The sequence below is a fragment of the Phodopus roborovskii genome, unplaced genomic scaffold, assembly GCF_943737965.1.
Source record: "Phodopus roborovskii unplaced genomic scaffold, PHOROB, whole genome shotgun sequence".
Lineage (NCBI taxonomy): Eukaryota > Metazoa > Chordata > Mammalia > Rodentia > Cricetidae > Phodopus > Phodopus roborovskii.
Genome location: NW_026126469.1, coordinates 9,503,890 through 9,523,686, shown reverse-complemented (window position 1 = coordinate 9,523,686; position 19,797 = coordinate 9,503,890). Strand labels below are relative to the sequence as shown.

The window sequence follows — 19,797 nt, the reverse complement described above, 5'->3', positions numbered from 1 at the left end:
ATCACAGCAACAACTTCCTACTGAAATCACTAAAGAAAATACTTAATTTGTATGCTGAGCATATAAATATCTCTGTACAAAAACAAATGCAGTTTAATGTGAGAAAGATTATCTGAAAATAGTGTCACCCACAAAATACAAAAGTGGGCACCATGAAAATCAAGCTAGAAATAGCACATTCATTGTCTCTCAAAGTCATAGAAAAGGGAAAGGTAGCAAGTGGTTCAATTCAAACAAAGACCCCATTTACACAAAATATAATGAGTCAAGAGGAAAGTGCACAAAGCAAGAAAAATTATTCCAAAGAAGTATATTCACAATTCATTCTAATTACTGTCTTAAAATATGGGTGGGTAACAGGAAAACCCATGTGTAAGCAAGCAAAGATGGGATAATACAGTTGACCTACAAAGAAATCAGAATGAAATGATCTCTCATTAATATTAAGTTCAGAAGGAAAGGAATCAGTTGCAGAGTTTGATGGAAAACTACACAAGGGTAAAAAGCTGCCAAATCAAGTTCATTTCCCTGCATGAGGGGAGGGGGGAAGATATCCTTACCACATATGCTCCACACTAGCTTCCCAGAAACACTGTTGAAATGTGCTTTGGAGAACAAAAGAAGGAAAACTCTGGAATCAGGAAGTCTATTTCTTTAACACTTAGTGTACATTTTGCTATTAGCAACTGACATGTCTTACCATATTTAGGATATTTCAAATATTTACTGTCAGCCTAGAGGGGTGGCACATACCTTTAATCCCAGTACTCCGGAGGTCAGATGCAGGAAGATGTCTCAGAGTTTATTACCAGCATGGTCTGTCTAGTGGATCCCAGACCACTCAGGGCTTCATAGTATGACATTGTCAAAAGACTTTAAAAAATATCATTTGCATTGAGTCTTAGATACTACAGTGTATCTCACAAGATAGAATCGCCCTGCTCACTGCTCTAGTCAACCTACTAAACTGTTTAGGAGGAAGTGGTGATTGGGAGATATTAGTCAGAAGAAGAGTGATTAACCAAGGCAGGGGTTGAACCCAGTCTCTCTAAGCATTGTGTTTTCATGTTTGATAATATTCTAATTTATCCGAATCTCCCAATACTGAACCATAATCCTTCACTGCTGTGTACTGGGAGAACTTGGTTTCACGGCCACAGTAAATGGTCCAGTGACAGTGTGGGAGTCAGTCGGGGCTACTGAGCCCCTCCTTAGGACTGGAGCTGGAGCCCCCTTATACGGGGCCCAAGCCAAGAGTACATACATCAGCCTGGGCCTTTTGGCATACAGCTTGCCAGAGCCAGGAAAACTGTGGACAATGCAGCAAACACAGAGGGATGCTTTAACATGAACACCAAAGGACACTGCCATGTCTTCTGGTAACGTGAATAAACAAACTCCTTTTCCTAAAGTCAGATTGCCGGGATCGTTGTATGTCTCATTAATCAGAACTGTCTATACTTTTGTGTTCTTACCAAGAGGTTTCATACCAGGCTAAGTCAGCTCCACAAAACAGTTTAGGAAGATTTTTCACTTCATCACACTCCAGAACATTCTGGAAAGCTGTTACTCATGCCTCTGTTCAGATATATTGACAAATAGACACTAGGCCCAGGAGGAAATTAAAAACAATATACCCTTTATTATTGGCACCATGGGACTGAAAAACAGCTTGAAATCCACAGGGGCTGCTCTTTTCATGGAACTTCTCAGGGGCTGGAAGCTTCTGGAAAGTTATGCTCCTACACTACCTCTCCCACTGTATATAACAGCAGTGGAGAGGGAACTAGAGGATCCTCAATTTTCCCAAAATTACTTCATTTTCCCAAAGAATTGTATATTTTATTTTGATTTTTCATCTAGTTACATCTTTCTCATTCCTAAGGCTTTATATTGTCACTTTATTTTATCCAATGCCTACATTTCTGGGAACTTGCTCATACCATACACAAAAATCTGAACATGTTAAAGAATGAAGCTTGTGACCTGAAATTGTGAAACTCCAGAAGAAAACAGAGAAGCTTCTCATCATTGGTCTGGACAAACATGCATTGGGGGTTATCAACCAAAAACCACAGAGAACAAAAGCCTAACTGGATGGTCGGGGCTATATTTTGTATTGTTCTTTGTGAAAATTCTGCAGATTCATCTTTCAACCTTTTGCCACAACTTGCTGAAGTTGTTTATATAGGCCTAGGCCTTGTAGCCCTTGTAGGACTTGCAATGACTGGTGTGCGTATGTGTGGGAGCATGTGTTCATGCATACGAATTTATATGAAATCTATGTACACTTTTGTGCATGCTCTGTGTACACGTTTGTATACTGGTACACATCCTGCATATATGGACGTGTATATGAAGGGCAGGGGTTGACGTAGGGTATCTTTCTGGGTCACCCTTCACCTTATTTTTTGAGATGAGAACTTTCAGTGAACCTGATCACTCTGATTTGACTATGCTGTCTGGTCAAGGAGCTCGAGGGATCCTCCTGCCTCTGGAGGTGCTAGGCTTTATCTTCCCATCATGCCAACACCCCCCCCCCCGTGCTGGTGTTTTAAGTGTGGGCCTTGCTTTACTTTGCCTGACTTAATTTTTCACTTCATTCTTCTCTTTTGTGAATTTTCTTTTTCAATCACTGCTATGCATTTGGTTTTATTAGGGGTTCGTTCTGTACATTTAGCAAATGCAGTTTAACTTTTCCAAACACAGACCTTAAATTCCTGTGTTACATTGCCTCCTCAAAAGACGGGAGGCTTGCCCATCTTTTCATACTAGCACTTTTGGTTTTTGTTTCTTTTTTTCAAGTCAGGGTTTCTCTGTATAGCTTTGTAGACCTGGCTGGCCTCAAACCCCACAGAGATGTGCCAGCCTCTGCCTCCCAAGTGCTAGGACTAAAGGCAAGTGTCACCACCACGCACCTTGCACTTGCTTTTGATTTTAAGAAACTTTAGGTAGTTATACTCACTGCTGTGCCACTCAGTGTTTGTGAACTTGACATGAGCTAGGGTCACCTAGAAGAGGGAACCTCAGTTGAGAAAAGGCCTCCCTCTTAGGTAAGTATGTGGGTCATGTTCTTGATTAATGATAGATACATGAGGGCCAGCCCACTGAGGGCAGCAGCCCTGGGCAGGTGACCTGTGTGCTATAGGAAAGCAGGCAGAACAAACTATGAAGAACATCTTTGGTTCTTCCGTAAAAGGCATATAGAGGTTCATAATTTCCATTTACATTCTTTAACTATTGTGGGCAACAGAGTTTGTTTGTGTTTGTTTGTTTGTTTGTTTTGTTGGAACCACTGGTCAGCTGTGTCTTTCCAGCAAGCTCCCAAATAACCACACAGAGACGATACTAATTATAAATGTTAGGGCAATAGCTTAGGCTTGTTGCTAACTAGCTCTTACATCTTAAATTAACCTGTAGTTGTTATCGTACTCTACCATGTGGTGGTACCTTTTTCAGCACAGCAGGTTCATCTCCTGCTTCCTTTGCATCTAGCTGTCCACCTGGTGACTCCACCCTTCTTCCCAGCAACCTCTTAGTTTGGCTCTCCCACCTAATAACCTTCCTCCCTAGCTATTGGCCAGTTGGCTCTTTCTTAAACCAATGAAAGCAATATATATTCACAGTGTACATAAAGGATTATTCCACAGGAAACTACTGCCCAACTGTTGTAAATATGAACTAATGTTAAAATTACATTCTTTCCCTTGAAGTAACCCAGTCTTCCTCATTAAAACTTACAAAGTGTTCTTTTTAATTTTTTGAAATTAAAATTTAACCCACACATTTTTACTCCCTCTAAGGATATTTTTAATTTCAGATATCACTTTAAAATTGTATTTTCTCATTTCTTGGAGTTCCTTCTTAATATCATCTTCCCTGCATGTAGCATTTTCTTGACTCTGAGGGTTTCATAACTGTGTTCTCATTCCTCCCTTTCTCTTCCTTTCATTTGGGTTAAACCAAACCTACTTTATTTTCATTTGCCAGTACTAAATATCTCCCTTTAGGCCTCTCATTGTTTTAAATTTCCAGTATTTGCTTCATAACATTTTAGTTTCTTTTGTATTCCCCTTCTCATAAACATGGGCCTAGAACCACCCATAGCGACAACACTCAAGGGTCTTCAAGGTTGTGCTTGCCTTTGCAGGAGGATCCACAATGGCAGCAGGCTAGACAAACTTGGACTCTCCAGTTTATGAAGTAAAAAGTCACTGAATTAATGAACTTCCCTTAGCAAACTGAGACAAAAGTAAGCCATGAAAAAGAGCAGCACCCACTCCACAGTGACGATCCCAACCAAAGGGAAGGCGCCAGCAAGGCCAAGTGCCTTTGGGGCTATTGACTACCACAGACTGGCCAGCCAGGCTGCTGCCAGGCTCAATTGTTGCTTTCTGAAGTGAAAACTGTCATCTTGGGCTAAAAGCAGATCCCTGGCTATGGACTGAACCATCTCCATGAACCTAAGGCTACTAACAGGTGATCACCTCTTCTAGGAGCCTTCCTTCCCTGGGCTTTAGAGGCGAGGTTTAGCTGCTTCATAGGAGTTCTAAGCAGATAAGTAAGGCCAAACAAGAGAGAATTTAATTTCCCCCATTCACTGTGGAGAGTGATATTACCATATTTTAAAAAATGAAAAGTAAAAATTATCATTACCTTTAAAAGGGATACTTGCCGTAGCTTTCTATGTGGAGCTGGAATCCCCAGTCCTGGATATATAGCTTAGAACCAAACAGTCTTATGTCCTTCAACAGCCACACAGGCTAAGGCCCCCTTGTCCCATCAACCATGTGAAATTTGAACAGTACGGACATGAAAATGATCTCTGGAGATAAAATACTACTTAACAAAAACTAATCCCTTCATTAATATCAATACAAATTAGAGTCTCGATGCAAATGAAATGACTGCCTCAAATAGCAACAAAACTCCTGTCACTGGCAGCATCCATGAAGTTGCACAACCTCTTTTAAGGATGCTTGGGGACAATGATGCATAGGACATTAGCATCATTAATCTCAAAGCCCCATTTCAATTTTTTTTTAAGTCTGTGATTCATCTAGCACTTGGAAGTGCAATAAACCTGGGAACAAAAATTTTCTCAAAGTTAAATTCAATTCTGTGAGTTTGAAATCAAGGAAGAGCAAATATATAATGCAAACTGGGGTAAAGGATGGCCTTAATGTGTGGCTAATGTATGCAGATCTCTCCACTAATGACAGAAAAATTAAGGTGGGAATTCTTTCCATGAAATAACAAGCTGCAGCCCATTGGCATCACCCTGGCAGGCTGAGGGAGCAGTGGGTCCCAGATTTAATTAGCAAAAGTTGCCAAATTATTTTTTCTTGCCTTAGGTTACAAACCCACCTGCACTTCTGCAGCCTCAAAACTCAAAGTCTCTAATCTGTCCCTCCAAATGGTGTAACTTTATAGGCTACAAGTTATCAGGAAAATCTGCCCACTCATGTCCAAGTGAAGCCTAAGCAAAAGTGGCCTCTTTGTCAGTATCAAATGTAAAATGGCCAGGAAACAAAGGAGTACAGTTTGATGACTTCCACTGGATACTGAACAGAGCCCCTCCTTGTTGTGAAATATTACTTTAAATAGGTAAGATGTGTTGTATTTGTTTATGCTTCCAAATATTACTCTAACTATGTAAAGTTGTGCTACATTTGTTTATGATGCATTTGCTTAATTATGAGAGATGTGTTCTTGCTTTACCTTGTCTGCCTAAGGCCCCTGGTTGGTCTAATAAAAAACTAATGGCCAATAGCTAGGCAAGGCTGTAGAAGGTAGGTCGGGCTGGTGGACATAGGGAATAAATAGAAGGACGAAACTAGGCTCAGAGAGGAGAGATAACAAGGGAGAAGGAGAGGGAGACACCTAGGGCCAGATAGACAGACACAGAGCAAGTACTTAAAGTTGGACATACAGAATGAAAGAAAGGTAAAAGTCCCCAGGGCAAAATGTAGATGAAACAGTTTAATATGTTATAAGATCTAGCAAGAAATGAGCATATGATAAGGACAAGTATTCATAACTAATAATAAGTGTCCATGTCATGATTTGTGAGCTGGTTGGTAACCCAAAGAAAAATCCTGCTATTCCTCCACCTGTAGCCAAAGACCAGATTAATGGATAATCAATTTGACTTTAGATGTCTTGAGTCAGTAATTCAATCAGCATTAACTAAATGCCCTTCATATGTTGAAGCATTTGGCCTACACTTATGGAGGAGATACAGAAGGGAAATGGTGATAGTTTTTGCTGAAGATAGATAATAGATTATATATATGAGATATAGAGAGACATGAGATATGAAATATAGATAGATAAGAGATATAGCTAGATAGACACAGATAATAGGTGGATAACAGACAACTAGATGATACATATGAAATAGATGATAAATGTGATATTGATAGATGAGAGATAGATTGTCAAAAATAATATATATATATATATATATATATATATATATATATAAAGAGAGAGATAGATTGTCATGTAAATAGGTGTGCTAACCAATTCCACCACTGGAGCTCTGAGAGGTAGATTGTAGTTAGATGATAGATAGTAAATAGATGATAGGTAAATGATAGATAGATATGAAGTATGAAACATAAATATATAAATAATTGGTAAATATATAGATGATAGATAGATGATAGATAGATAGATAGAATCAATCAAATGATAACTGCTATAAGCCTTGCTCCAAATGTGTTTGATGACCTAGGATAAATGTGTGAAGTTGGTGCCATGAAGAGATTATGACTACCTGTTGTTCAAACAAGTGGGCCCAGATAACCTGGGCTATCTTTGTTTATACAGTTTCAATGGTTCTCATGAAAAGTTTTACAATCACTTTCTACTTTCTAAAAATGGTTACAATAATTACAAGTTTCTTCCTTGTCTCTTTCTCCTTCTGTCCCCCAAATTTCCCACCAGTAACCACTACCTTTTAAATCTACATCTCTACTGTTAGAAGCATAAGCAATCTTGCAGGCTACAAAGGAAGTTTTCTAACTAAGCACGCCTATAGGTAAGAACAGTGTGCCCAGTTGGCAGCACATGCAGTTAAAGCATCATGTGGGGTAAGAGATAGTTTTGTCTCTTGTGGTTCATATATACATCTGGTAGAAATAGGATTCTCACATTCAACTCACCAGACAAAACTGGATCAATTCATTCCTGTACTACTCATGTTCTGTACTACTCAATTTCCTCTGAAGATATAGTAGGTTTTTGCTATTATCCTATAAACAAGGTAACTTGGAAACTCATTCTTAATAGTTAACAATGTTTATCCCTTGTTGCCATGTCCTTCTCTCTTAAGTTCTTGTATTGGCGCAGTTATTAGAAATGAGAGAACTGTGGGGTTTCTATGATTCTACTTCATTCCCTGTCTCTAGACTCTTCCCATTAACTCCTGATTCATCTATTTACTAACATTTCTCCAAGATTTGTGTTGTTAAAATCATTCTTTTCAGAACAGTTACATAAATATGTAATATTACACTGCATGACCTGTGACTCATTCAAGCCAGCATGGCTAGCATGGTGAAAGAAAGTACATCGCATATATGTTCCTGGGGTCATGCCCAGAACTGTGCAGCCAACTGTCCACGAGTCTTTGTCAAGTGTGTCAGTGCCCCCAGGGCCTTGCCACAGATGGTTGTCCATGCTTATTCTCAGGTCATGTTTCCCTAAAGAAGTCACATGGCTCCTGCCAGCCAAGGTTCTTTCTTACTTTTAGTGAGCATAGACCCTCCAAGTTGAAGATAATCTATACACCTCATCTGAAAGATGAGCAAATGTGGTGAATGTTCATGGGACAAGGAACCAGCACTAGATATTTCCTGAATGTTTTACCAGATGTCAAAAGCTAACCAAGACACCTTTTATTTCATTAGGAAAGATAAAGCATAAGGGCTCAGTTAACCATCTTGCTTGAAGTCACACAGTTTAAATATAAGAAAGTTGACATAATGGCAGGTGGCGGTTATAAGAATATATATAAGCTGCTGACATTAGAGCAAGAGGACATTAGGTGACAAGCTCAGGAGGCAAATGGTTTGGTTTAAGAGATATTTTTTGAAACTTGTGTTGGCAAAAAAAAAAAAAACTCCCCATATTTCCTCCTGGTGAACATCATCAAAGTCAGCTTTGAATTACTGTAACAAACTATCCGAGACAATGAACTGAAGAGAATAATTGTTTATAGGCTCATAGTTGGTGTTCCTTGCTGCTTTGGGCCACAGTGAGGCAGCCTCATAACAGCAGCCATGGGAATGCTCCTCACTTCATGTCAGCCAGGAAGAAACAAGAGGCAGGAATCACATGGGTCCCCATTGCCTCTTCCAGAGCATGCTCCAGTGACCATATTTTTCCTTGATAGGTCTTAAAGTGTGATCAGCCATCTGATGGCACCGTGGGCTGGGTACCAAGCCATCCACACAGGGGTCTTCAGTGGACCCTCACCCAAACCACACTACAGTGGTTGGAGACTCTGGAAAGCACAGAATTATTTATGAGAAGTGAGTGATGGCAGTTTCTTCACCCCTAGTACTCATCTGAGTTAAGCAGAATGGGGGGGGTGATCTAAACTAAGCCCTGCTCTAGTTGCAAGTCCCCTCAGCTGTGCAGAAGAGAGAAGTAGACAGCTGGCAGTTTTGGAATGGAGACCCCACTATCTACTTCAACCTGAAAAGAATTGTAAGTCCCATTCTGTGCTGAGTAGACAGAAGGTACTAGAAGAAGGCTTGACAAACCAGGGGCCAGCAGACCAAGTCCAGTTTTGCAAATTGTTTTGTAACTAACAATGCCAATTTACTCATTTATTGTCTAGACTGTTTTTCCTGTTGTGAAGAGTGGCTGTGACAGAGACTGTGTGAGCCACTAAGCCCAAAATACTTGAAAAAAAATGGACAAATTCTGAAAGAGAAAATGTAGAAAATCTTACCACCTTCTGGAAAAAAGAACGCAATTATTTAAGCTCCCCCTTTCCTTCTTCTCCCAATTCATCTCATCCACATCTTGAACATGAAGTGTCTGAGGCCTAGATTTGCCTAAGCATTAATGCCTAATTATCCAGATTCCCAACACTAGACCATTTCCCCTCTACCACATCAATCCCCAAAGAGCAGTTTGTTCTCTGAAAATTACTCAATCATTTTAATGACCCGGGACTCCAGTACCATGTCTTCTCTGACAATGTGAAGAATGTTTGACACCTTCCCATCATGACATCTACCCCAAAGGTGCTGAGAAACCTTACGTGGTGGAGCTGTAACTTTACGTACTCAGCATCGCTCCCTTTAACTCCTCTCAGAAGTCCCCACAGTGGAAACGTAACATTTCTCAATGAGCAGACACAGCAGTGGGCCTTCAGGACTTGAAATGATTTCTGGGTTTGGGTAAAGTTTCAGATGAACTCACTGGTTTGGGTATAGCAGCCACATAATTCATGGTTCCTTGAGCTCTATGTGGCACGGGCAGTGCGGCATGATAAGGGAATGACTGCCTATCACCTATGTCAACTGGCATGTTTCCCACCTCTCTGATGTTCTCCTCTCTCATAGGCTGATAGTTCAGTGAGGGCAAGTGTGACTCTATGGAACATCAAAAGCAAATCTGGAAAGTAGACACAGGGTTGTAAAGTTCTCCTGATCCTGTACCTTGCTGGAGAGAGAGACAGTAACAATAGAGAATATGAATGAGTAGAGTTTAGGGTCACAAATCAGAGAAATGACAGATTTTTTTCAAATAGGAAAGGTTACTTTGGAAATAGAAAAACCATTTCTTGTATCCAAGACTTTACAGAATTTTCTATGTCATTTGTGGACCCTCACAGGGTCCAGCACAGGACCTGCACCTAAGCACCTCAGAGAGATGCTCTGAGAGGTCCCCCAGCTGGTTAAGTTCGGTGTTTGTGAGGACCACTGCCTCTGGCAGTTGCTGTTGTCAAGATATTTCTTTACATTAGGATGGGCTTATGGTTTTTTATCTCTGTCTCCTCATACATAGAGCAAGTGTCTTTCCCTGTGATGGGTCTTAGGGCACTTATTTAAGTTAGTCAAATGTCCCTTTTCTCTTCTCATAATGATGGAGCAGTGTGAAGGGATATATGCCAGGCACTGAGTCCTGTGGATGTGTGTGTATGTATATATGTATGTATGTATCTGGATGTGCGTGTGAGAGAGGACCATAACATCATGGAATTATAGTAGTATTAAAAACTAGGGGAAAGAAGTGTTGGTACATAGGCAGGATGTTGCATGTCAAACAAAGATGCCTAGCATTTGAGTAGCACAGTGACAAGACTAGGCTGCAGAGAAGTTATTCTGCTTATACTACAGAGGAGAAACCCACAGGACCAGTTGGGGGAGAGGTCCATTAGGGAAATACTGTAGAAGTCTAAATGAGAGCCAATGAGGACTGGGAACATCAGAGAACACAAAGATGGGAACCAGAAATCTTTAAGAACTGTCCAGGAGGGAATGTTGACTTGGACAGAAATCCAGTCTGAGGTGGAGAGAGAGAGAGAGACCAGTGATGCTACAAGGGCTTTTGATTGGAGTGATGGGAGGGTTAGCCGATGGAACATCTCCAAAAGGTTGTTACTTCTAGAAACTTTTATTTCATGGCCTCTTTGGAGCCCTTTCCAAGTAGTTCTCCGCAGGGAGAATTGCTGCATTAACTGTGGGAGCTGGCAATGATAGGAGCAAAGGAAGTGCTAATTACAGGCCAAGATAATTAACCAGCACTGGGATCAGCTGCATGTAACCTCTGCTCATCTGCTCCTGGAAATGGCCAAGGGAGGGAGCAAAGGGAAAGAGTGGGCGGGACCTTTTGCAAATGCTAAGGGAGCAGCTGAGCTCAGACCTCAGTGACACTTGAGTTTGATGTGTTTGGCACTCTGGCTGTGGTTTCTGGAGCCCTTGGGGTGCCAAATGCACTGTATCCAGCAGGGCAGTTGTCCAAATGTCATTTATGCCTCTGGGCTGCTAATTACCAGGGTCTCCTTTAGCCTTATTGCTACATACTCCATTAGGGTGATATGCTCAGGAAATGGATTGCAGGCCATTAGACTATCAAGGTTGACAAAGGTCAGGTCTTGCCTTCTGGGAGAAAAAGTCTGGGTACCAGCTTTTTAATCTGGTGCTCAGAGCAGGAAAAAAAGTCTCAGGATTGGGAGTGAAGAATAAGTTCCTGTCCCAGCTCAGACTACAATCTTGAGCTTGCATATAATTTCATTTCACACAGCCTTCCATTGCTTCTCCCTGGTCATGATGAGATCAGGTGATGTCAAATGCATGGAAGGGACTTGCAGACAAAGAGAGGGACTTTAAGGAGCAACGGTGACAATTAATGCCATTTCAAAACATGAAATTTGGTTATATTGAACCATAAAAGAATAACACATGGCTCTAGTATCCTTGCTGCCACTAGTATATGACCTCAGGTAAGTCGCTGCCTCTGTGCCTTAGAATCCTATGACAGCCAAGAAGGTCAGTCTAGATAGCTATTCTCAATCAGAAGCACACATGAGACTTACTTATAAGGTTTCACAAAAAATGCTTAGGATCCACCCTAGATGTGCTGCAATAAATCCTCAGGGAAATTAGACTTGAGTGGCCACAGAGAACAATTGCAATGGAAGCCCAGGCCTTGCCACCTTGCCCCTCTGCACTGCACTCGTGCTCACCATGCACCTAGACACATTTATCTCTCCTCTCAAGATGAGGCTGACCAAAGAAAGCCTGGAGCTCTCATCTCCAATATCATAATCCTGTGCACTAAACTGCCTGCTATATTAGACCTACAAAGATGTCTGACTGCTGACAGAGAAATACAGGATTTCTGCAATACACAGCAGGTTCAGTGAACATTACTCTCTCCTTTCCACTCTCAGAGAGCACCAGATGGCTGGTCCCAAGAGAGGAACCACACAGGACAGAATTTAGCAAGTGTTTGTGGCCCTCCTCTGGACCCAATGGCATCTCCAACCCAAGCAGAGGCTGCAGCAACCAGAGTCTGATGGCGGAGCTGGACCAGCAGTGGGAGTTCAGAAATCCTCAGAAGAGTTCTGCCAGGGTATCTCTTTAATGGATAATCTTTTGTAATGCTGAGGCCTAGCCATAGAGATTTCACTGAATGGTCTAGAATATAGTCTGAGTTTATTGTTTTCACATAATCCCTCTGGCTATTCCCAGTGTGCAGGCCTGGATGGGAGCCACCAGTCTCCATTTTCAGAGTCAAAGGCTGAGGCACTAGAGGCAAAAGCATTAGCCCAGAGAGGGAGCTCGAATTGAGCAGACCTGCCTCTACCCACAACTCCCTCCACAAGGCAGCATTAGATGCTTTTAATGGAGAGAAGAGGTGGCTTTCCCAGCATCAAACAAGGCTGGGGAGATCTAGTTCTCCCCACCCTGGAAGGTCTGTGATTAAAAGCCTGTTTATGGAAGAAGGGTGTAATTATGAGTGAATGAGTATAATTTCTTTACTGTGATGAATATTAATTAAAGGTAAACACAGCATCAGTATTCATTTGGGGTTAAAAATTAAAGCTAAAAGGCAGACTGCTTTTACTAGGGTTGTCACTCACTTTAGAAAGTAACAAGTTGACAGGACCCAAGTAACAAAATGCAGCTCTATTTCCTCAAATTCTCTTGAAGGAAAATCTACAGAAAGGCTGGTCTGCACATCTGTTTGCCACACTTTGCCCAGGGCACAGCCTCCAAGGGGTCTTGGTTACATAGACTCATCTTACACAGGTATGGGACCTAGTTGGGAAGCTGGCCTTCTCAGCCTTCCTAGAAAGTCCAAGTGGCTTGTCCTGATGTTCTAGACTAATCCCAAGGAGGGGGCAAAAGGACAGGCATTCCCAAGGCCCAGGAAAGAATAAATGTGCCTCAGCTTGAGAAGGTTTCAACTATGCAGTTTGCAAGCCTCACGCCAATTTTCCTGACTCAAAACACCTGGAGCTGAAGCCCAGGCATATACTTCCTAACAAGCTGTCCTCCTGGAGCTGAAGCTGAGGAATACACTCCCTAACAAGCTCTCGCTCTGGAGCTGAAGCCCAGGAACATACTTCTTACCAAGCTCTCTTTCTGGAGCTAAAGCTGGGGAATACACTTTCCAACAAGCTCTCGTTCTGACCTTTGTTTTGCTGCTATTCTGCCTCTGCCTTGCTTAGCCTTACTACCAGTTTGACACAACTTAGAGTCAATTGAGTGGACAAACCTTACCAGAGGAGCTGCCTCGATCAGACTGGCCCATGGGCATGGCTGCGGGAGATGGTCACTTCACAGAAGAAAGCCCTGCTCACCATGGGCAACGTTACTTCCTAGGCAGGAGGTCCTGGGCTGTGTAGGAAAGCTAGCCAGCTGTGACCCTGTGAGAGGCTGCACACAGCGCTCCTCCATGTCTTCTGTTTCAAGTTCCTGCTTGAGTTCCTTCCCAGACTTTTTTCTGTGATGGACTACAAACTAAAAGTAGAAGACAAATAAACCCTGTTTTACCTCATAAGCTGGTTTTGGTCAGCATGTTTTATGACAGCAGCAGAGACAGGATCTCAGGTGAGTCATCCATTGACTCATCTGTCCATCTGATACATGTTTCTCTTTATGCACTGGCACTGTGGTAGTCTTGAGTAAAGACAGAGGCATGTCCTCTAGTTTGTTGTGGTCCATCTAGAGAAACTAAGGTAAAGGAAATGGACTTGTATTATACCGTGAAGGCGTGGAGAGGGGGACAGCAATGTGAGGTAGCACAGCAGGGACCACACTTTAAATGAAGTGTAAGACCTCACAGAGATAAAGAATCGAGAAATTGATAGGTAGCACCATGTGCCAGTAGTGCAGGGGCAGAACCTTGGAGGGCAACTCTATTCATTCAGGCTCCATATGATACATTGCAAAAGGAAGCCATATAATTTAGTTTACCTTTTGTTGTTGCTGCTGTTGTTTTTTGAGACAGGATTTTTTCTCTATGTAGCTTTGGAGCCTGTCCTAGAACTAGCTCTGTAGACCAGGCTGGCTTCGAACTCACAGAGATCTGCCAGCCTCTGCCTCTCAGTGTTCTGGATAAAGGTGTGTGTCACCACCTACAGGCTTCATTTACCTTTCTGAGATTGGTCCCCTCTCTGGTAGGGCCTGGAGTTGGCTCCACAACGATTGCTGAAACAAAGGCTGCTGTGGGAGCTGAGTTGATTAATCTGGGCTGAGGCATGGACGTCTAGAGCCTTTCTTACTCTGGATTAGATAGTCAGTGAGCGGGGATCAGAGAGCAGTCACCACGGAGTTAGTCACCCAGAGGTGTTGCCACTTAACTGGAATCTCATCGTCCTGAAGCCTTAGGCAGGAGGATTGCCACAAGCTTGAGGCCACACTGAACAACTACACAGTGACTTTAGGGTCAGCCAGCGATACAGAGAGAAAGCCTGTCTCTAAAAAATGCAAACAAGAGTTACCCAGAAATGTAGGCTTCCTTTCAGCAGGGTCTATTCTGTGTGTGCACATTTTGCAGGTTTCCTTTCATACTCCAAACATAGTTAACATTGCTGTGGCCCAGATCATGTGCTAAACTATTTTTGTATCCCCCGAAGTTACTCTTGATCTATTTTATTACTTTTTCTTTAAAATTTTGAACATTACTGTGACTTCCAAAGGCCTAGTATGTTGGGGGTGGGGGCGGAATCAATAACTAAAATAAATACCTTGAATCACAGTCTCTCAAAAACAAGATATGCAATACTTCTTCAAGTGACTAAAAAGACACAAAAAGTTTAAATAATCTAAACATTCTCAAATTTAAAGTCATAATTGAACTGAAATTTAAAAAGCACATTTTTAGTTGCTAAAAACAGATACTGGTAGCGTTAACACAAGGTGGGAGGTCATTACACCAATCTGAAAGGGTGCTGACAGCGACAGCTCAGGGAATCTGGGGTGCATGGGTGTGGACACTCAGAGGGCACCTCAGCCGGGCGCCTCACACTATTCCCTGAGGCTAGACTCCTTCTCTCCCAGGCCTTTCCCATCTCCAAGTGTAATTTCCCCAAACAAAGGGTTCCTCTAACCAACCGACATGTGCCCTGCTCTGAGTCCAGCCGGTCTTCTATTTTCATCTCTGCAGAGAGGGGCACAAGGATACTGCCCCGTTCTCAGACTGACCCTGTCTTGACCACAACACTTCTATTTTGTCAAGTTTCTTTGGATAAATTAATTGCTAATAACAAATGGCAAGCTTTGCAAATGTAATGAATGCCAAACGATTCCTGACAAGAAAACTGGGTTTGTTTTCTGAAAGAAATGAGGAAAAGTTCAAGTGATCGAGAAACCACTGGAGAGGTAAAAACAAAAGCAATCTAGATAAATGTAATTCCACGTTCCCTGCAGCTCCAGAGTTGGGGTGGGGATTGATATTAATTGACTGTGTGTGTGCATGTGTATGCATGTGTGTGGGCAGGGATGGACACACATGTCACCATGCACATGTGGAAATCAGAGGACAGCTTTCAGGAATCAGCTCTCTCCTGATTGAATTTGGATCACCAGGTCTGGCAGCAAAACCCTTGCCCATTGAGCCACCTTGCCGGCCCCACCTTCAGGTTTGTTGTGCTGAGTATTTCCCCATTCACAGTAACAAGAAGGTCAGTCTTTGGCTGCCTGTGTCCTTCAAAGGGGTCACTTGGGTCTCAGATCTACCAACCATTGTACTAGATTTCATCATAAGCTTTTGGTGTTTTGTTTGTTTGTTTGGCTGGTTGGTTGGTTTTTTGTTTTTTTGTTTTTTTAATTCAGGAAAGTTTCTCTGATAATTTTCCCTTTGATTCACATTTATTTCATTTTGTCAGCTGTGGAAGCTTAGTGATTAGCATTGTTGTACAGAACTCATATAATTGAACTGCACTGGTTTTGACCCTACATTCCAGTGCCCCTGTGGGTTAGTTCAGAATGGAATGGAAACTTTTATTCCATTGTCTTTGGTATCCATTACTGACCAGCAGAAGCCTGGGACTCATTGTTGTTACAGTCTTCCAGAAGTTTTCTTTCCAGATGCTTCTAAATTGTTTTCCTCCTCATTTCCCCAAGATTTTATTAAACTAAGCCTAGCAGTGATTGTGTGTGTGCGCGTGCGCTCGCCTGCCCTTTTAGTCTAAGAACTCCATGCTAGATTATTTCCTTATCTTTTGTCTTTTTTTCCTCTTTCATTCATTTCATCTGTTTTCCTGATAATTGTTGACCATTCCGATTTATCTTGGGTCCTGGGCATCTTGTTCAAAGTGAATAATCACATGCAAATATCAAAATAGCTAGGACTTTGATTAAGAAGTAAAAATGAAAGGGACACACATGGCAAAAACAGACTCTGTGGCTTGGCCATGGCTCGGCAGTTGCTCAACCATGGAACCAGCTTCCTTTCCTGGTGTTCCACGGAGGAGGGGCTTCTGGTAAAACTCCAGTTTGTCAGACAAAAGCATGTACCTTCTGTGCAACCATGGATCATATATGTAAAAGTCCCAGTCATGTGTAGGTCAGTCACATGAAGGCAGGCGGCAATAGGTTGGGGGGTTTCCCAGAAGGTCACTGTGGGAATTCAGAAGTCCTGCCTGACTGTGCATCAGTACAGGCTAGATGGGGCTGCTTCCTCTAATTCCAGACTGTGTTTGACCACAAGCTAACCACAAAAGTTCTTCTCCAGTCTACGCCACAGTCCATTTACTGAATTTCCTTTTTACCTAGCTCTCCCTACCCCATTTCTAGGATCTTTAATTGAAATGGTTTTCACTGAAATTATTTCAAGGATATAACTATCAATTAGATGTTGTTCATGTCACTAAATGCTGTACCCTCCTGGCTCCACTTTCTCTTTTTGTAATTGATGTTTGTTTGTTTTTGACAAGATCTACCTATTATGCAGCACTGAGTATCCTACTGGGTATGCCTATACTCACTGTGTAGGCAAGGCTGGCCTTGAACTCAGAGTCACTTGTCTCTGCCCCCTGAGTGCTGGGATTGATCATGCCTGGCTGTTGTACAATCTAGTCCCTCTATTTCTAATATTCCTTTAAGTTTTGGAGCTGAGTTAGAATGGAGTTGGAGGTTATTTGTTATAATTCCTTCACCTTAGTGTTTTAAGGTTAGTTGATACATTTATATTTTAATGTTTATAAGGGTTTTGCACATGGACATGCTGGTACACACCTGTAATCTTAGTACTCAAGAGATAGAGCTAGGATGAGTGTAATTTTCAGGCTAGCCTGGGCTATATAATTAGTTCCATCCCATAGCTACATCATGAGAGCTTTGTCTCAAATAAGTAAGTAAAACCAAACAACCAAACAAAACCCCAACATACTCTTTGTAGAAAGTAAAGATAAAATGATATACTGGAGAAAATATCCAAACGCCCATAAGATAGAGGCAATTAATAATACCAGTTCCACACTCCATCCTAACTGGGATGTCTTCATCAAATCCTTTTGCTCAAAGCTCAGGTACCTGTGCAGAAGAGGAAGTAAAAAGATTGTAAGCCGGAGGTGATGGATGGATGACTCCAAGGAAGCAGCATCTTGCAGACACCACAGGACTGATGCACTGTGAACTCACAGAGCCAGGGGCAGCACAAACAAGACCTGACCAGGTTCGAGCCAGAAAGAATCTCAGCACTAAAAGGTGAAAGTGGACACAGGCTCCCACCCAGAGCTAAGAAAGTATCTGCAACTGACACTCACTAGCAAAGAGGAAATCCGTTTCCTCCAGTGTAGTCTCACTGGGTATGTTAACCACACCGCAGGGCAGGCCTATGCCCAGGAGTGCCCAACACAAAACAGACGCAGTGGTAATTTTTGTAGACTTTTCCACCTCATTTTGCTCTGTTTGAGCTTTTTTTTTTTTTTTTTTTTTTTTTTTTTTTTTTTTTTTTTTTTTTTTGTCTTACTGGTCTTTTGCTTATTTATTTCGATTTTCATTTTTATGGTTTTGTGGGGAAGTTTTTATTTGTGTGTTTCTTGGGTTTTTTGTTTGTTTTCTTTAAAAAGAGTGAAAAAAATCAAAGCAGGTGGATAAAGGGTGGGGAGGCTCTGGGAGGAATTGGGTAGGGGGAAAACTTAATCAAAATATATACTATAAAAATACATGTTAATTTTAAAAAGTCAAAAAGAAAGGACTACAAAATATTTACTTTATAACTTAGTAACTGAAGCTGAGGAAGGAGAACTGGTGAGTCCCTAAGTGACCAGGGAGCCACCCCACTCCCACCCCACCCCACCCCCACACAGCTCCTGTATCTTCTGGAAAAGAAAACCAGGATTTATTCAGGTCATTGAAGAAACACACTATTAGCTGTAAACTCACATGTGGGCACATACATGTGTACACTACACACCAAAAAAAAAATGGAAAAAGGAAAAAGTGTAGAAGGCATGTAAGTGGACATCTAACTGTGTGGTCACTGGTTGAACACATCCTATGGGACCTCAGATCAGGGCTCCCAATATTTCTGAACCTCGATGGGTCAGTGCACATGCCCATCTCCCATCCAGTCAGCCCAGTGTGAAACAGGCCAACACTGCCTCTAAAGGGAAGCACTTCACAATATGAAAAGAGAATCGAATCTCACACTGGAGATTTAAGTGGGAAGGTCAAGCCTACAGCTAACCGATGGTTGGGTTCATCCCTTCAGGGTTCCAAGCACGTCCTGAAAGTGTTCTGTCTTGAAATTGGAAATGGGAACAGTTGACATGGGAAACTAGTTATGGACACATAGCAAACGATGAAAATAAAAGTCATTTAGATAGAGAAACACTAGATACTTCTAGAGAAGAAACAAGGAGGATGAGAAGTAGGTAAAGGAGAAAAGACCCACAGGGGGCCTGGTATATCCTAGCGGATTAGGACTGAGTGACTTGTGGATATGTGGGAAGTGAGTGTGGGATGGTCTCCTAACTCTGCTCCAATGTCTGTCCTTCCCTTCCTGCTTCTATACCTTCGCTGTCCAATCCTTTGCCTCTCTCACAGCTTCTGGTCCTGTATCTCTGTCACAGTGAGCCAAAAGTACACAATGCCTAAGTTCTGGTTCCGAACCTCAGAAGACGCTTCCTTTCTCCATGTACCAGCTTTGTCGTCTATAAAGCTAGAGTTACTACAAGATCCCTACACAGACTTCTCTTCCCTCTTTATTTCTGAACTATCATCATAATTTTATTATATGCATTCTTAACTCCCTTTCCTCTTCCTCCCAGGGGCTGCATTCCCCTTGTGAGACTCCAGATCTCTCTCCTGCCTCTATGCTGCTGAGTAGAGCTTGGAAACAACTTATTATCCGAAGCAATTAGAATGAAAAAAATGTTTCATGTAGGCTCGTGTGTTTGAACCCTCAGCCCACTGCTGACGCTGCTTTTTGGTAGGCTTATGGACCTTTAGGAAGTGCAGCCTTGAAAGAAAATTAGGTCCCTGGGATCAGCTTTGAGGGTTTACAGCTTTGCCTTGCTTCCAATTACAGTCCAGCCTCCCCACCCCGACCCTGCTTTCCATGGGCAGTTGAGTGAGATATGATTGCTTAGTTAGCTTCCTACTTCTGGCTCCTGTTGCTGTGCCTCCCCCACCATGTGGGACTCTTCCCCCTGGAACCATAAGCCAAAGCAGATTCTTCCTGCTGTAACTCGCTTTGGGTCATGGTGTTTAGCACAATAATAGGAGAGTAACTACTACAGCATCACTTGTTCTCCTACATTATGAGACCAAGGGTCATAGGTATGGCCTTCAGACTGCCTGGCTGCCGTATTGT

At 42.2% G+C, this 19,797-nt stretch overlaps 1 protein-coding gene across 1 annotated transcript in view; it reads right to left on the bottom strand.

Moving 5' to 3' along the window:
• St6gal1 (ST6 beta-galactoside alpha-2,6-sialyltransferase 1) overlaps nucleotides 1–19,797 on the bottom strand; it is a 766,154-nt gene that overhangs the window by 415,135 nt on the left and 331,222 nt on the right. The gene's annotated exons all lie outside the window — the stretch shown is intronic.